Here is a 16168-nt window from a genome sequence, read left to right on the forward strand (position 1 = left end):
CTTATGGGGCACAAGCCCTACATAAAGTAGTCGTGGTAACACAGTCTGCGCTCTAAGCACTCAGGACATAGAGGTAGAAGGACAAGAAATTGAAGGTCTCTCTGGTCCACATATGCAGTTTGAGACGAATAAATAAATACAAAAATAGGCACAAAAGGAGCTACTTGGGACTAGGTGAGACTGGAAGATGAGGCTCTGACCACCTTCCCTACGTCCTTCTTTTATTACTTCCTTTATCAATGCATCTATTTCTTCATCCTGTACATTTATCAGACACCTACTGCATACCAACTACACACTCAGAACTGGGCAACAGAAACAAAAAAATAGACACTAGATCATTCCTACAACATGTGTGTGTGTTTGTGTGTGTGTGCATGAGCTCGCACAAGCACAAGCACAAGCAAGTATGTAAAAAGCAAATATGGAAAGGAAATACAACTACTTCTGAGTTTGTCCCAAGATGGTAGATTTGGGTGGGGTGTTTATGTTTTCATTACTTGAAGTCCTGGGTCTACTAATTGCTGTCATTTGTACAGACATTTTTTTAAGTCTTATGTAAACACTTAGAAAAGGTCACAAAGGTCCAGTGACCTAACATATTTCAGCCCCTTGAACTCTGTCTCATGTTATCTTTTGAGTCTTGCTCTGTAGCTCTGAAATCACCATCCCCCTGCCTCCACCTCCTCGGCTAGGATTACAGGCAAGTGTCTAAACTTTCAACAATCCTGGGCCCATCTTCATTTTGTAGATGAAAGAATGAGCCTTAAAAAGGTAGAAACAGCCGGGCGTGGTGGCACACACCTTTAATCCCAGTACTCGGGAGGCAGAGGCAGGCGGATTGCTGTGAGTTCGAGGCCAGCCTGGTCTACAAAGCGAGTCTAGGACAGCCAAGGCTACACAAGGAAATCCTGTCTCGAAAAACCAAAAAAAAAAAAGATAGAAACAAATTCCAAAGAGGTCAGCACACATAGGCAATGCCATACAAAGAGGGGAGGAACTCCAACAGAAGATCCACCCTGCTAAAACGCAGACTGCTGCAAAGCTGGCAACAAGTCTGGGAGATGTCTAGCAAAGCTCCCAGAAGCCACACTGTCCCTGGACCGCACAAGAGCAGTAGGGTATGGAGCCTGAAGGAGAGAATCCGGACTCTAAAAAGACTTAACCCCTTGTCTGTGCCCAGGTTTCCTCACTCAGCTGTAAGGCAGACACTGTGTTCTTCTGCCTGGGTGGTTCGGAAGACAAAGAAAGAAAGGATAAGCCACAGAGCTCACTACGCGGTTCAGTGCTGGCCCTTTGCACAAACCTGGTGTCCATTTCCAAGTTACCCTATCCTCACACTGTGCTCCCACCAGCCTTACTGGAAGCCGTCAATGGCCCTTTATTCCAGCTTTCCCCCAGAACAGCCTAGACTCAAGAACATGGAGATGTAAATATTGCCCAAGGGGCCTCTGTTTGCTAGAAGGCCTGGGAAAATACTAGCACTTTCTTTGCTGAAGAAATTGTGTACCTTTTCAAAACAGTAAGAGTCCTTGGCTTAAAAAAAACTGAGAATTAAAATTTATATTCTTAAACCACCAAGATAATTTTCTGGGAAGACTTAAGTCTTCAAAATTGGTACAAAGACAGGCAAGCACAAATGTGTGCACATCATGTATGCACACATATAGGAATGCACACACACATTAGTACAAAGAAAATTGGAGGCACAAACCTAGACGGTTTCATTAGTTTCACGGCTGCTGAAAGGGTGAGGTGGTGACTGATGGTGGTGAGGACAAAGGAGGGAAAGGTAAACTGATGGCTGGGTCCCATTAGCTTTCTGGCTTCTGTGTCATTTCTCTGAGCTAATTTGTTAGGGACTTGGGCTCCTGCACAGATATTAATGGGCTAAGTGTACTCAACATGGGGGAAGTATGTGGGCTGAAATTAATTCCTCTGGGGGAAAAAAATCTGCATTCTGTGCTTCCATCTGTTGCCAGGTGCGTGGAGAAGGAAGGCGGGACACTTCCTGACTGCTGGGACCACTGGCTCAAGAGCCATTGCACAGTTTAACTACACACTCCAGCTAATGGCTATTGGTCTGAACAGAGCCTCAACAGGAAGATGGTGACAACCGAGACGGAACAAGGAAAGAAAGTGCTAGCCAAGAGTTAGCTCTGTTGGTGCAGCACCTGCCTAGTATGCATGAAGTCCTGGGCCCCATCTGCAGCACTGCACAAACCATGGTTAACCCTAGCATGTGGTAGGTAGAGGCCAGAAAGTCAGGAGTTCAAGGTCTTCCTTGACTACATAGCAACATTGACTTAGCAAGGTGTAGGACAGTCTGGGATGAGAGTTCTGTCTCCAGTAAAAGGGGTGGGGGTGGGGCTTGGGAGATGGCTCCGTGAGTCATGCTTGCCTTCAGGCATAAAACCCGAATTATATCCTCAGAACCTGCAGAAGGAGCTGGAAACTATGACACTCTCTCCTATTCCTAGGGCTGGGAAGGGAGAAACCGGAGTCTCCCTGAAGCTTGCTGACTAGCCAGTTTTGCCTATTGGTGAGATCCAGGCCTGGGCTGAGCGTGGTGGTGGACTCTGGCAATCTCAGCACTCAGGAGGCAGAGGCAGGTGAGTTCAAGCCCAGCCTGGTCTACAAAGCAAGTCCAGGACAGCCAACCAAGGTTACACAGAGAAACCCTGTCTCAAAAAACAAAACAAAACAAAAACAAAATAAAAACAAAGAAACAAAAAAAAAGATCCTGCTAAAAAAATAATATTTTTTTTCAAAAAGCAAGACAGCATTTGTAATTTGTAATTTTTTGATATGGTCAGCCGCCTTTGGTGGCTATTTTCCTTTCATGGGTCGATGTATCTATTTTTAAATCTATCTCCAGGATCTTTCTGACCTATATAATGATGTGAGAACTGAGTATGGTGGTGCATGCCTGTAATTACAGTAGTAAGGAGACTGAGTCAAATAGATCAATGCGAACTCCAGACTGTCCTAGGCTACATAACAAGAACTTACATCAAATGAATAGAAAAGGGAAGAAAAGGAGAGAAAGGACCCCACAGCTGTAATCCCAACTTGAGGACGACGGAAACAGGAGGATCCGGAGATTAAAACCACCCTGAGCTACACGGTGGGTTCAGCCTGGGACACATAGGCCTGCCCACAAACATGCAAGTGAGGGCTGGAGAGCTGGCTCGAAGGTAAAAAGCACAGTCCGCTCTTACAGAGGACCCAGATTCGGTTACAAGCACCCACAAGGCAGCTCACAATGGTCTGTAACTTCAGTTGCAGGAAATTCGGTAACTTCTCGCCTCCGAGGGCATCAGGCCTGTACATGGTACACAGGCATGCAAGTCAAACTCCCATGCACAAAAATAAAAACAAAATAATCTTTGAAAAATAAATGTGCCGGGCAGTGGTGGCACATGCCTTTAATCCCAGCACTTAGGAGGTAGAGGCAGGTCGATCGCTGTGAGTCTGAGGCCAGCCTGGTCTACAAAGTGAGTCCAGGACAGTCAAAGCTACACAGAGAAACCTGTCTCAAAAAACCAAAAAATAAAAATAATAAAAATAAGTGTGTGTGTGTGTGTGTGTGTGTGTGTGTGTGTGTGTGTGTGTGCGCGCGCGCGCGCGCATGTGTGTGTGTTATTTTTATTTCCAGGGCTAAAACTTTCCACAAATTAACCATTATGAATTTCTGATATTTGAAGCAGAGTGCAAAGGCTTAAAAGGAATGAACCCCAACCTGGTCTTGAACTCATGTTTTCTTCTACCTCCTGAATGCTGGAACTGCAGGTACACTCCGCTGCACACGCACTTGGTTGGCAAGTCTGTTTGTTGAGATGAGGTAACCAGGGCTGGTCACAGAGTTACTAAGTACCTGAGGATGACTCTAACTTCTTACCTTCCTGTCTCCACCCTTCAAGTGCCCGGATTACCAGGGAAGGCCACCACACCGCTTCCTAGAGTTGTACGCAGGGCTCTAGGCAAGCACTCACCCAGCGTCCCCAGCTAGCAAAGGTCTTTTAAGGAAGCCTCCTGTGTGTGGAGTATGAGGGTTTCAGGGGCTCACGCTGTTTGTGGAGTGTGTTTTCCCACTGGTGCAGGCAGATGCTCTTCTCAGAGCCTGGACACTGAGTACCAGTGACAATCCTGCTGTGTTAGATGCACTGCTGATGAGGTGCTGAGATGCCATGAACCAGCTGCCTTCCTAATTTAAAACCCTGAAAAAGAAGACTGTTACCATGGTGCATTCTGATTGCTGTTGCCTTCATCTTTTTTTTTTTTTTTCATTAATTTTTTTTAAGATAGGCACTTCTGGGACCAGGTGAAGCTATCTAGAAACTAATATGTAAAAGTGTTTACGATGTGAGCCATATGTTGAATGAAACAGGACAGAAGGAGTGGCGTTGTGAAGTAGGATACAGATGTGCGCTTTGGGGTCAGCACTTGCTTCTATCGCATCCTCACCAAAGTTCTCCACTCTGATCGCTGGGTTTCCTTTTACCCAGTTGTCAGGACCGCCACGGTAACGACTTACTCCTAGTTGTTATTTTATTCTTGTGTTCTACACCGCACTGTGGAGATACCTATTCATTTTACAATCATTAAATTGGTAAGGAAATGGCACCAGTGAGAGTCTGAAAAATAAAAGAAAAGCAAAACACAACACAGCACCTCATTTGGTGCCTGTCCTAGTGACTGCTCTGTCACTATGAAGACACCATGACCACAGCAGCTCTTGTAAAGGAACGCATTTAAGCAGGGCTGGCTTACAGTTTCAGAAGTTTAGTCCATTGTCATCATGGCGGGAACACAGCGGCGTGTAGGCAGACATGGCGGTGTGCAAGCAGACACGGTGCTGCAGAAGCAGCTGAGAGTTCTACACCTGAATCCACAGGCAGCAGGAAGAGACACACTGGGTCTAGTTTGGACTTTTGAAACCTCGAAACCCACCCTAGTGGCACACTTCCTCCAGCGAGGCCACGCCTTTTCTAGCAAGGCCACACCTCCTAATTCTTCTCAAGTGGTATCACTCCTGATGTCTAAACATTCAAATATATGAGCCTATGAGGGCCATTCTTATTCAATCCACCACGTTGTCTCAATGGTCACTTTTGAAAATCGTGTGTGTGTGTGTGTGTGTGTGTGTGTGTGTGTGTGTGTGTGTGTGTCTGTGTCTGTGTCTGTGTGTCTGTGTATATGTATGTCTTTGTGTATATATGTGTGTGTCTGTGTGTATGTACATGTCTCTGTGTGTATGATGTGTGTCTCTGTGTGTATCCATGTATGTGTGTGTTTGTGGGTATGTGTCTATGTGTCTGTGTGTGTGTATGTGTCTATGTGTGTATATGGTATATGTCTCAGTGTATGTCTCTGTGTTTTTGTGTGTGTATGATGTATGACTGTGTTTGTGTGCATCTGTGTTCATCTGTGTGTCTGTGTGTGTGTCTGTGTGTATGCACGTGTGTGTGTGTGTGTGTGTGTGTGTGTGTGTGTGTGTGTGTGTGCCCACCATGGCATCTGTTTGGAAGTCAGAGGACGACTTTGGAGAGTCAGTTCTCTCCTGCTATGGATTCCAGGGATGGCTCAGGGGAGACTTTCCCCTCCAGAGCCTTCTCACAGGCCAGCGCTTCACTTTTCTCTGCCACTTAACATGACTTTCTATGTGGGCTTTGTACTCTGGCTGGTACATATGATGTGCATATTACCTGCACCTCACAAGCTGTTTCACCTTGGCCAAATTGCTTCATTTCTCTGTTCCAGTTTCCTCTGTCTATATGCTGTAGCAGTGGGTTTGTGAGTGTTAGTTGGATGGTGAACGGGAAGTGCTTGTATTGGGCTTGGCAGAGTGAAACCAGAATCCAAAGGACACTCTGCAGCTCAGGCTTCTGGGTTTAGGACCCAAGGTTTTGTTTGTCTTATTTGCTTACTCTAGGAGAGTGTTTTACCACTAACCTATATCCCTGGCCACAAGTGTGAAGAGATAGCTATTTCTGTTTCTCGTGCCTTTGGAGGGTCAAGCAATCATTGTTCCCCAATGCGATGCAAAAGGAGGCACATCCTGTCAGCCTTGGCCTGACTGTCTTGCCACAAAACATAACCACAATTGAATCGTGACTCTTCTATGAAGCCTTAAGTTTACCGGGCGTAGAAGAGACCGAGGGCTCACTTCAAGCAGACATCCAGCAAGCCCAGAGCTTTTTGTAATATGAACTGGTCACATCTTTTCAACAGGTCAGTGCTGCAATCAAAAGAAAAATGGGAGGAGGGCAGTAGAGGCAGAACAGCTTGAAAATTGTTCTAGGTTGAAAGAGACCAGCAAACAAAAATGATGCGCCTGGCCGATAGCGGGATGCTGATCTGCACCTCAGAGAACATCACACAACTGAATATGGGCAGAATATTAAGAAAGTGAAAGGAAATATTGGTAGTTTTGTTAAATATGAAGATAGTAGATGTTTTTTATTTTAAAGAATCACAATGAGAAATTTAAGGATAAGCTATTTTGATGTTAGTAACTTAATTATTAAAAGATTTTTTTAATTTTTAAGTTATGTGTATATCTGTATATGCATGTGAGTGCAGGTGCCTTTTGAGGTCAGAAGAAGGTGTTGGGTGCTCTGGAATTGTAGCCAGTTATGAACAACCTAATGTGAGTGCTGCAAACCAAACTCAGGTCTGCTGGGAGAGCTATACATGTCCTGGCCCCTGCGCCACCTCACCAGCTGCCATGACATGTGCTTTGCTTTGCTTTCTTTTGTTTCAGAGGTTTGGAGGTTTTTGTTTTGTTTGGTATGGTTGGGGTTTGTTTTGTTCATTCATTTGTTTGTTTTGTTGTTGTTGTTTGGGTTTTGTTTTTTTGATTTTTGAGACAGAGTTACTTTGTGTAGACCTGTCTGTCCTGGAACACATTTGTGGACCAGACTGGCCTTGAACTCACAGAGATCTACCTGCCTCTACATCCCAAGTGTTGGAATTAGAGGCATGTGCCACCATCAGTCAGCTATGAAATTTACTTTCTCTTTCTCTCTCTCTCTCTCTCTCTCTCTCTCTCTCTCTCTCTCTCTCTCTCTCTCTCATTTTGTTTTTCAAAATAGGGTTTCTCTGTGTAGCCCTGGCTGTCCTGGATTAGCATTGTGAAACAGGATGACCTTGAATTCACAGAGAGCCACCTGCCTCTGCTTCCTGAGTGCTGGGATTGAAGGTGTGCACCAGCACTGCCCAGCTGAAAATTTACTTTTAAATGACAGTAACATTTTAAAAATAAGGCAAATACAGTAAAATGGCATCACCTCTTAGATATAGGTGCTGAGGCCAGCAGACAGTACCCTTGTACTTACTGTGCTTTGCTGTTCTTTAATGAGTATTTGGAAATGTTTCTAATATACAGGCTCTTTTTTCAGAGCATAGTAGCTGTGAGTGAGGTTTTGGGTATGGGCTAGCACACCCTACCCTCAGTGCCCCACCACCCCCATTCCAAATGGCCACTAGAAATCAATCGTGTCTTCTGCATCTTGCACAAGTAAGAGTTGTTTTGTGTCAGGCAGTGGTGGTGCACACTTTCAATCCCAGCACTCAAGAGGCAGAAGCTGGCAGATCTCTGAGTTTGAGGCTAGCCCGGACTACAGAGCAAGTTTCAGGACAGCCAGAGCTACACAGAGAAGCCATGTCTCAAAAACAAAAAACCACACGCGGGTGGGCGCGCGCGCGCGCGCGCGCACACACACACACACACACACACACACACACACACACACACACACACACACACACGCATGCACAACCAAATCCCAAAACCATACAGAAAGAACCTTTTCAGTCATTTCTATGAAGGATGAAAGCTAAATCATATAATTTGAATGGCTCTAGTGTTCAGAGCTGTTAAGAGTGACTGAGGAGATGGGGTCAGATGTGCTGTTTATGAATCCCCAGTGCAGAGGTACCAACCACGGCACCCAGCTTAGCAGTTCATAATAATACATGTTTATAATGAAAACATACTAGACCCAGAAGTGCTATATATTTATTTGTTTTGCTAGAGCGTCTTGTAGCTAGCCTGGATTTGAACTTGTAATTCTCCTCCTCCAGTCTCCTAGTATGAGGGTTATGGCAGTACACTGGTCTACTAAGCTAGTTCCAAGACAGCAAGAGCTACACAGAGAAATGCTGTGGGGGGGGGGGGAGGAAAGTTGCTTTGTTTGTCATGCAGTTTGGGTTTCATTTGGTTTTGGTTTTGGTTTTTCAGGGCAGAGGTTCACTGTGTCACCTTGGCTGTCCCAGAACTAGCTCTGTAGACCAGGCTGGCTTCGAACTCACAGAGATCCACCTGCCTCTGCCTCCCAAGCACTAGGATTAAAGTGCTTTGCTACATAGCTTTGGCACATCCTATGTAGTCCAACAATCCTCTTGTCTCAGCCTCTCAAATTCCAGGCTTGCAGGTATATGCCATCATACCTGGCTCCTCCCTCCCTCCCTCTCCCCCTCCCTCCCTCCCTCGGTCTCTCCCTCCCTTTTTTCCTTCCTTCTTTCTCTATCTTCCTCGTCCCTTCCTTCCTATGTAGACAAGGTTTTCCTGTGGATCCATGGATGTCTCAAAACACCCTTTGTAGATAAAGCTAACCTTAAGTCTTTCAGTTATGTTTCTGCCTTTGCTTCATAAATGCTGGGAGTCTAGTCATGAGCCACCATACCTGTCTGTTTATTTATTTATTTATTTATTTATTTATTTATTTATTTATTTAAAGGATAGTTCTTTTTGGTTAAGACGGACTGATCCACAAGCAGGAATACAGCCCGGTGTGGGACAGGGCCTGTTAAAAAAAAAAAAATCTGAATTTCTAACTCCGGGGCCTACAATAACCTCCAAGCAAGAACATCTAAAGGAGAGTAAATGCATTCACCTCTAACTTCATAAAATCTTTATTTTACTTCCAAGCCAAGTTCACAGCAAATCACAAGTTTTCATTTCATTCTCTAACAGTTTCCAAAAATAACATCTCAAATATATGCCTCTATAGAGGCCAACCCACCACCGTAAGGTTTATTTTAAGCTAGGACGTGACTAAAGCTAAGTAAACTCTGTTATAACATCAGTCTCAGTGCAGAAAATCTTCTGATCTGTCCCCCTAGGGTGGCCAAGGACCCCGCCAAGGCACAGAGCCAAAGTTGAGGGAGCCTGGAGGGCTGAGGAAACAGGGGAAACTGTTTTCAAAGCAAAGCGGCAGCTCTAAGCCCCTCAGTTCAGTCAAAGTGTAGACTCCAAAGAAGACAATTCTACCAAATTAGCCGGGTTGAAATCTCCTTTCTAGATTACAGTAAGAGCTTGGCTGTCAGTGAGAGATGGCTCAGCGCAGAAATGCACTTGCTGCCCAACCCTGGCGACCTGAGTTCAATTCCCAGATTCCACGTAAAGGTCTAAGGTCCATTATGAGCTCTACATGTATGATAGAAATGTCCCCATGCCACATACACATTTAGATGGCTACTCTCAGGGGTCCACTTAACTCCATGTGGAATCAATTACCATCTAAGCTGCCGGGCACTTCCGTGAGGGGTGTCCTTAGTCAGATCATATGAAGCAGAAAGTCCCACATCTGGGCCGCGCCTTCTGGTGGCAGCCCACGCAAAAGGACACGGAAGGAGGAAGCTATGCCTTTTTGTCGGCTTGCCCTCTGACTGGCACGGCCATCTACCCTGTCACCAAGACAGTTCTTCACTGATAGCAGAACCATTTGGCATTCCTACACAGAGGGAAGAGCAGCATCTCTCCAGTGACCCTCGAGGTCCCCAGCACCAGACCAGGACGGCTGAGACAGCCAGCATCATGAACTGAACAACTGCTATTCTTGGCCCTTCCACTGTGAGACAGCCACTGCTAGACTACCCAGAACATATCCTATATGCCAGCCAAACGAATACTCCTTTAAGATTCACATTTATTCTATCAGTTCATTTCCTTTTGAAAACCCTAATACACATATCATGAGCACACACACTGATAAAAACTCAACATTTAAAAAAAAAAGGAAATACTATTAATCACAAAAAAAATAATAAGAACTTGCACATTAGAGCTGGGGTTGTTATTCCTTGGTAGAGTGTTTCTCCTAGCATGGCCGGGGCTCTGAGTTTAAAATAAAAAAATTACATACTCAATAAAATGTATATATACAAAGTATCCTTGAGTTGTGTGTGATGGGTCATGGCCAGTACTTGGGAGGCTGAGGCAGGATGACCGCCACAATTTTGAGGCCAGCCTGTGTCACACACTGAGTTTCAGGCCATCTTGGGACTAAGAGTGAGATCCTATCTCAAAAAACAAAACAGCAGAGCTAGAGCGATGGCCGGTGGTTTAGATCTGCTTGATGCCCTTCCAGAGGACCTGAGCAGAGTTCCCAGAGCCCACACAGTGGCTCACAATCACCTGTTGTGGTTCTAGATTCTGACTTCCGGGGGGGATCTGGCACCTTCTTCTGACTTCCTCAGGCATGCACATACCAAAACGTAGGCAAAACATTAATATAGACAAAATTAACTAAACTAAAATTTAAAAAAAGCAACAGTACGTACACACAATTTTTTGTTGTTGTCGTTTTTGTTTGTTGGTTGGTTGGTTGGTTGGTGGTTTTTGTTTTTTGTTGTTATTTATGTATTTATTTTATGGTTTTAAAAAAAGTGTATACTTAGAATTAGCGAGCTCCGCTCAGCTTAGATGATCCCATTCTTGTTGGCAACATCCAGAGCATCATAACGAGGAATTCGCCGAACACTTGCCTTCTCTCCATCAGGCCTTATCAGGGTATTGACTTTGGCCACACCAATGTCCTAGAGTTTCTTCGTGGCCTGTTTGACCTGGTGCTTGTTAGCCTCGACGTCCACGATAAACACTAGTGGTTTTGTCCTCTATATTCTTCATGGTTGACTCGGTGCTCAGAGGAAATTTGGTGATGGCATCGTGGTGAAGCTTCGTTCTCCTGGGTGCGCTCTTTCGAGGGTATTTGGGCTGCCTCCGGAGCCTGCAGGGCCTTGAGCCGCCGGAAGGTAAATCTTCTTTTTGTGGCTGTAGACGCCTTTCAGCACTGCTTTGTTAGCTTTCAAGGCCTTCCCTTTGCCTTTGGCTTTGGGAGGGGTAGAGGCTTCCTTTTTGCTTTTGGAGCCATCTTGGGAGAAAGCTTTTTTTTTTTTTTGCGGGGGCGTGGGTTTCGAGACAGGGTTTCTCTGTGTAGCCTTGGCTGACCTGGGCTTGCTTTGTAGACCAGGCTGGCCTCAGACTCACAGGGATCCGTCTGCCTCTACTTCCCTGAGTGCTTGGATTACAGGCGGGCGCTGCCTTGCTTGGCTGGAAACCAGAACTTTCAAACAAACGCTGTTTGCAGTAGGTCTGCTATTTCTAAGAATCCAATACGCAGCCTTGCGTGGTGGCGCATGCCTTTAATCCCAGCACTCAGGAGGCAGGGGCAGGCGGATCGCTGTGAGTTTGAGGCCAGCCTGGTCTACAAAGCTAGTTCAGGACAGCTAAGGCTAACACAGAGAAAGCCCGTCTCAAAAAAAACCAATTTAAAAAAAAAAAAAAGAATCCAATATGCCGATCTCCAGTGCAGAGTCGACATGTCCAGGGCCATGAGCAGCTTGCTAGGTTCCCTTGCTTGCTTTTGTTGTATTTAACTATCTACATCGAGACGTTCCTTAAACTTTAGGTTTGTTTTTTTAGTCCCTTCTTTCTCACAACCAACTTTCCCAAAATATTTTGATGTACTGTTTCTAAAAGTCTGAGCTACCTTTGCCTCTCAAGGAAAAAAGAATTCATTCCACGTAGTAGATGCAGATACTCTGTAGAGATTATTTTCCCCACAGTTTTCCAAAGCCCTTGGAAGAAGCGGTGCCAGCAAGGCCGTTCTAACTCACTCCCCGCACAGCACAGCAGGACCAGAGGGGGCGCTTCTGGCAAGCGCAGGCGTCTTCCTTCAGAGCCACCTGTTGGCTTCTGCTCTTTGGGAGTGTCCTGCGGCTGCTGTCAATCAGCAGATGGCTCCTCAACCCCTGCTGTGAACTTAGCATGGAGCTGCAGTTGGATATACCTTCCCAGTTTCTCAGCTGATAGTGAACAGAGTAGGACAAATGTCTAATTAGAATTGGCTGCATGGAAGCTCTGACAAAACTCTGGAACAGCCAAGGAAGTCCAAGGTCAATTTTAAAAAGTGTCAGTGTGCAATACATGGTAGACCCCGGTGATGATAGTAACTATATTAGGTTCTTGGTCTATGCCAGGTGCTCAGCTAAATAATTCATTTACCCTCCAAGACCCCTTCAGAAATTTGTAGTGCTGCAGAGATAGAAAGTCCAGTTGAAAAGCTGACCTGAGCATGTGCAGCCAGAGAACTGTGAAAACTCAGACTGTGGGCTCTTAGCCTCACCTTGCTGCTCACCGCTGAGGGTTAGGGACATGGAGCCGAGGGGGGAGTGACAGGGACACCCCTCCACTCGAATCGCCCGACCTGCCACAAGCCAGCCACAAAGCCAAGAGTTCATCCCCACTATTTCTATTCTACACACACGAGAAAGACTTCTCAAGATGGGCTGAGGTCAAGGATGAAAGGAGGAGTTTTGGTTTCTGTCCTCTCAGCCACACCAGGCAACAGCTGTCTGCGCTTGGCTGTGAGCTGTAAGGTAGTTTCTAGCCAGGCGCAGTGAGCACTCGGGAGGCAGAGGCAGGTGGAAGACTGTGAGTTTGAGGCCAGCCAGGTCTACAAAGCGAGTCCAGGACAGGCAAGATAACACAGAGAAACCCTGTCTCAAAATAAATAAATAAATAAATAAAAAACAAACAAACAAGCAAAAAAGATGGTATCTAATTGTGTTTGCATCTATTCACATACGTTTGTGTATGCATGTGTATATTGTATATTTGCCTGTGTGCACAGAGGATATGTATGTATATACATATATATCATTGTACACGTGTGTGATTAAGTGCGTAGGCATTTGAGTGCATACGTATGTGTGTGATGACCCTCTGTCCAGCCTAGTGCTCAGGCTAGGGGAGGTCAGCTCTGAGAGAGCTCAGCTCCCTGGGTAGCCAGAACAGCTCAACTTCCTTGCAGCATAGAAGTCACTGTTGTTTCTGCTATCTCTGGCCAAGGCTTCACATTCAAGGTACAGAGGTCTGGGTTCCCCAAATGTCTGTAGTCCATTTTGGTTCCCCTAAGAGAAAACATGTCTTCTTTTTTTATTCCAGCCTCTTGCTGTCTGCTGAATAGGGTGCATCAGGGGTGCCTAGGTGCTTCCATTTCAGAACTCAGAAATGCAGGCATCAAGGCTGAGACTTCTTTTCATGTTGGGGATCCTTGGAGTCACCCCAGCCCTCTTCCTCTAGGGAACGGCACCAAGCATCCTATGAACTCCCTGTCAACTGCCTGACAGTGAGGTCATTTCTGTGTGAATCCGAGACAGGGAAAAGGAGAGAGAGAGTGCAACCGAGACAAGGCGTTCATTGTCTGTCTTTGCTCACTGGTGGATGCTTATTCTTTTAGACAGGGCCACTCTAGAGGCCAGGCCAGGCTTGCGCCTGCTCTGTAGTCCAGGCTGGTCTTGAACATATGACGATCTTCTTCCTTTAGCTTCCCCAGAGCTAAGATCATAGGTGCCTATCATCGTGTGTGGCCCTCACTCAATTTTTATTACAGACCTACTGAGTTCCAAACCAGTCCCAAGGCCAATAAATTCTCTGCTATCTTAGAACCTGATTTCCCAAATTTCCAAATCAAATAGTGATGGATTAAAATGATATAGAACTTTTGGATTCCTGAGCGCCTCCCCTGAGCCACACTTCCTCAACGGCTTCCTCCTTGACCCCTCCTTTCTGGATTTTTCTTTTCTCTTTTCTCTTTTCTCTACCAGCCCCTCTGTTTGTTTTTAAGAAACTCTTTAAATATAATTTTAAAGTTCCGGGCCAGCTTCATCTACAAAGTGAGTCCAGCACAGCCAGGGCTATTACACAGAGAAACCCTGTCTCAGAAAGCCAAAATAATAATAATAATTTTACAATGTAAGTGTATACTTTCTTTTTTCGAGACAGGATTCCTCTGCATAACAGCCTTGGCTATCCTGGACTCACTTTGTAGACCAGGCTATCCCCGAACTCACAGAGATCCACCTGCCTCTGCCTCCTGGGTGCTAGGATTAAAGGCATGTGCCACTATCCCTGGCTCTTTCTGGATCTTTCTATCAGTGGTTTTCTTTCGTTTCTCTTTTAAATTACAATTATTTCACACATGTAAACAACAAGTTTCAGTCTTTCTTATCTGGGTTACCTGTTCTAATTCCCACGCTTCTGCACAGAAACCCTTCTTTTTCTTAACCGTTCCCCTTTCTGCTTTCATGGTTTTTGTGTGCGTATGACCCACTGAACTTAAACAGACATGCCTGAGTGAGAACTTACTTAGTGCAGCATGGGCACTTAGCCATGGTTACTCCACTGAAGAATGTGATACCCTTTTGTTCAGCCACCATAAACTGTGAGAACTCCCTTGGGATGCAGTGGAGCCTCCTGAGCTTTCCTCACGTGCTGCCAGGCAATCTCGTGCCCGTCCTCTGAGTTTGTAGGTGCATTCGCCATGTCATGTCCAGAAGACACCGTCTCATGGCAATCAGCTCCAACCTCTAATTCTGACTCTCTGTGTCTTCTTCCACAGGCCTCTCTGAGTTTGTGTGTGGGGGGGGGAATTTCTGTAGAAATGTTCCTTAGATCCCAGCTCTCCACCGACGCTTGTTCTGAACTCAACCAGGTGTGAGTCTCTGAATTAACTACTGTCTCCAGAATCGCTTTGTAGACCAGGCTGGCCTTGAACTCACAGAGATCTGCCTGCCTCTGCCTCCCAAGTGCTGGGATTACAGGTGTGTGCCACCGTACCCAACTTCCTATTAAGACTTTTTTTTGTTTTGTTTTGTTTTTCCAGACAGGGTTTCTCTGTGCAGCCTTGGCTGTCCTGGACTCGCTTTGGAAACCAGGCTGGCCTTGAACTCACAGCGATTCGCCTGCCTCTGCCTCCCGAGTGCTGGGATTAAAGGCATGCGTCACCACACCCAGCCCTATTAAGTCTTAAAGTCATACTCTCTGGGTATGAGACAAGTATACCCACAGAGAAGGAAGTCCAGTTCTATGTCCATTTAGCAAAATAATAGTAGTAGGTCCTGTGAAGGCTGATCTTCCCAGGGACACTGGCAAGGTTTACACTACCAGGCATGCATTCCCCCATGAACAGGCCTCAAACCAAACAGAGAACCATTGGTTACCCACTATTGCACATTGAGCACATCTTCCCGGGTTGGCAGTGATTGTATCTCCCAGGGTTCATAGCTGGGTAATTCCACTAACGCCCGCTCCCCTGCCAACAGCCTACATCACACGCCCTAGCCCTGGGAAAACTGGCCGTCAGGGAGGAAGCCTCCAGGTGAGAACCAGCTGGGCTTGCCCACGCCCCGTGACCTATGTTGTGGTGTGCTCAGCAAGAAGGCCTTAGCACCAAGTTCTGGTGGGCAAGCAAAGCCGTAGACACAGTGTATTGTTTGGGAGTGCTCTGGAAACTCGCCCCGATCCTCCCATCCCCCCAACTACCTGCTTTGCTGCCCCTAACAAAAAAAAGGTCTACTCACCTTTGTCTTCTGAAAGAAACATCAGCCTCTGGGTAGGGTATTGTCATTCCAACTCTTTTAAATTATGCTTTTCATAAGCTTATTTTTTTAAAAAAAAAAAGTAGGTTTCCAACCATTCTTAGTGAAAACCTAAGCCCGCTCACTCTGCAAGCCTTCCTCTGCCCGGCCCTCCTCTTCCCTTCCCCACTGTCTGCTCTCACACCATCTATGTGCTATTTACCATCCTTCCTCCCTTAGGAGCTTTCTTTTCCAGTCCAATGTCCCTTTCCATCATCTTGTCTTCCACAGGTACTTCAAATTAAACACATGAATCTAAAGATCTAAAAGTAGTATCCACAGACGACCAAGAATAGGGAGCTTGGGGGCTGGAGAGATGGCTCAGCGGTTAAGAGCACTGGCTGCTCTTCCGAAGGTCCTGAGTTCAAGTCCCAGCAACCACATGGTGGCTCCCAACCATCTGTAATGAGATCTGGTGCCCTCTTCTGGCTGGCAGGCCCACATGCAGGCAGGATGTTTT

This window comes from Acomys minous (genome assembly GCF_964271855.1).
Source record: "Acomys minous genome assembly, chromosome: 9".
Lineage (NCBI taxonomy): Eukaryota > Metazoa > Chordata > Mammalia > Rodentia > Muridae > Acomys > Acomys minous.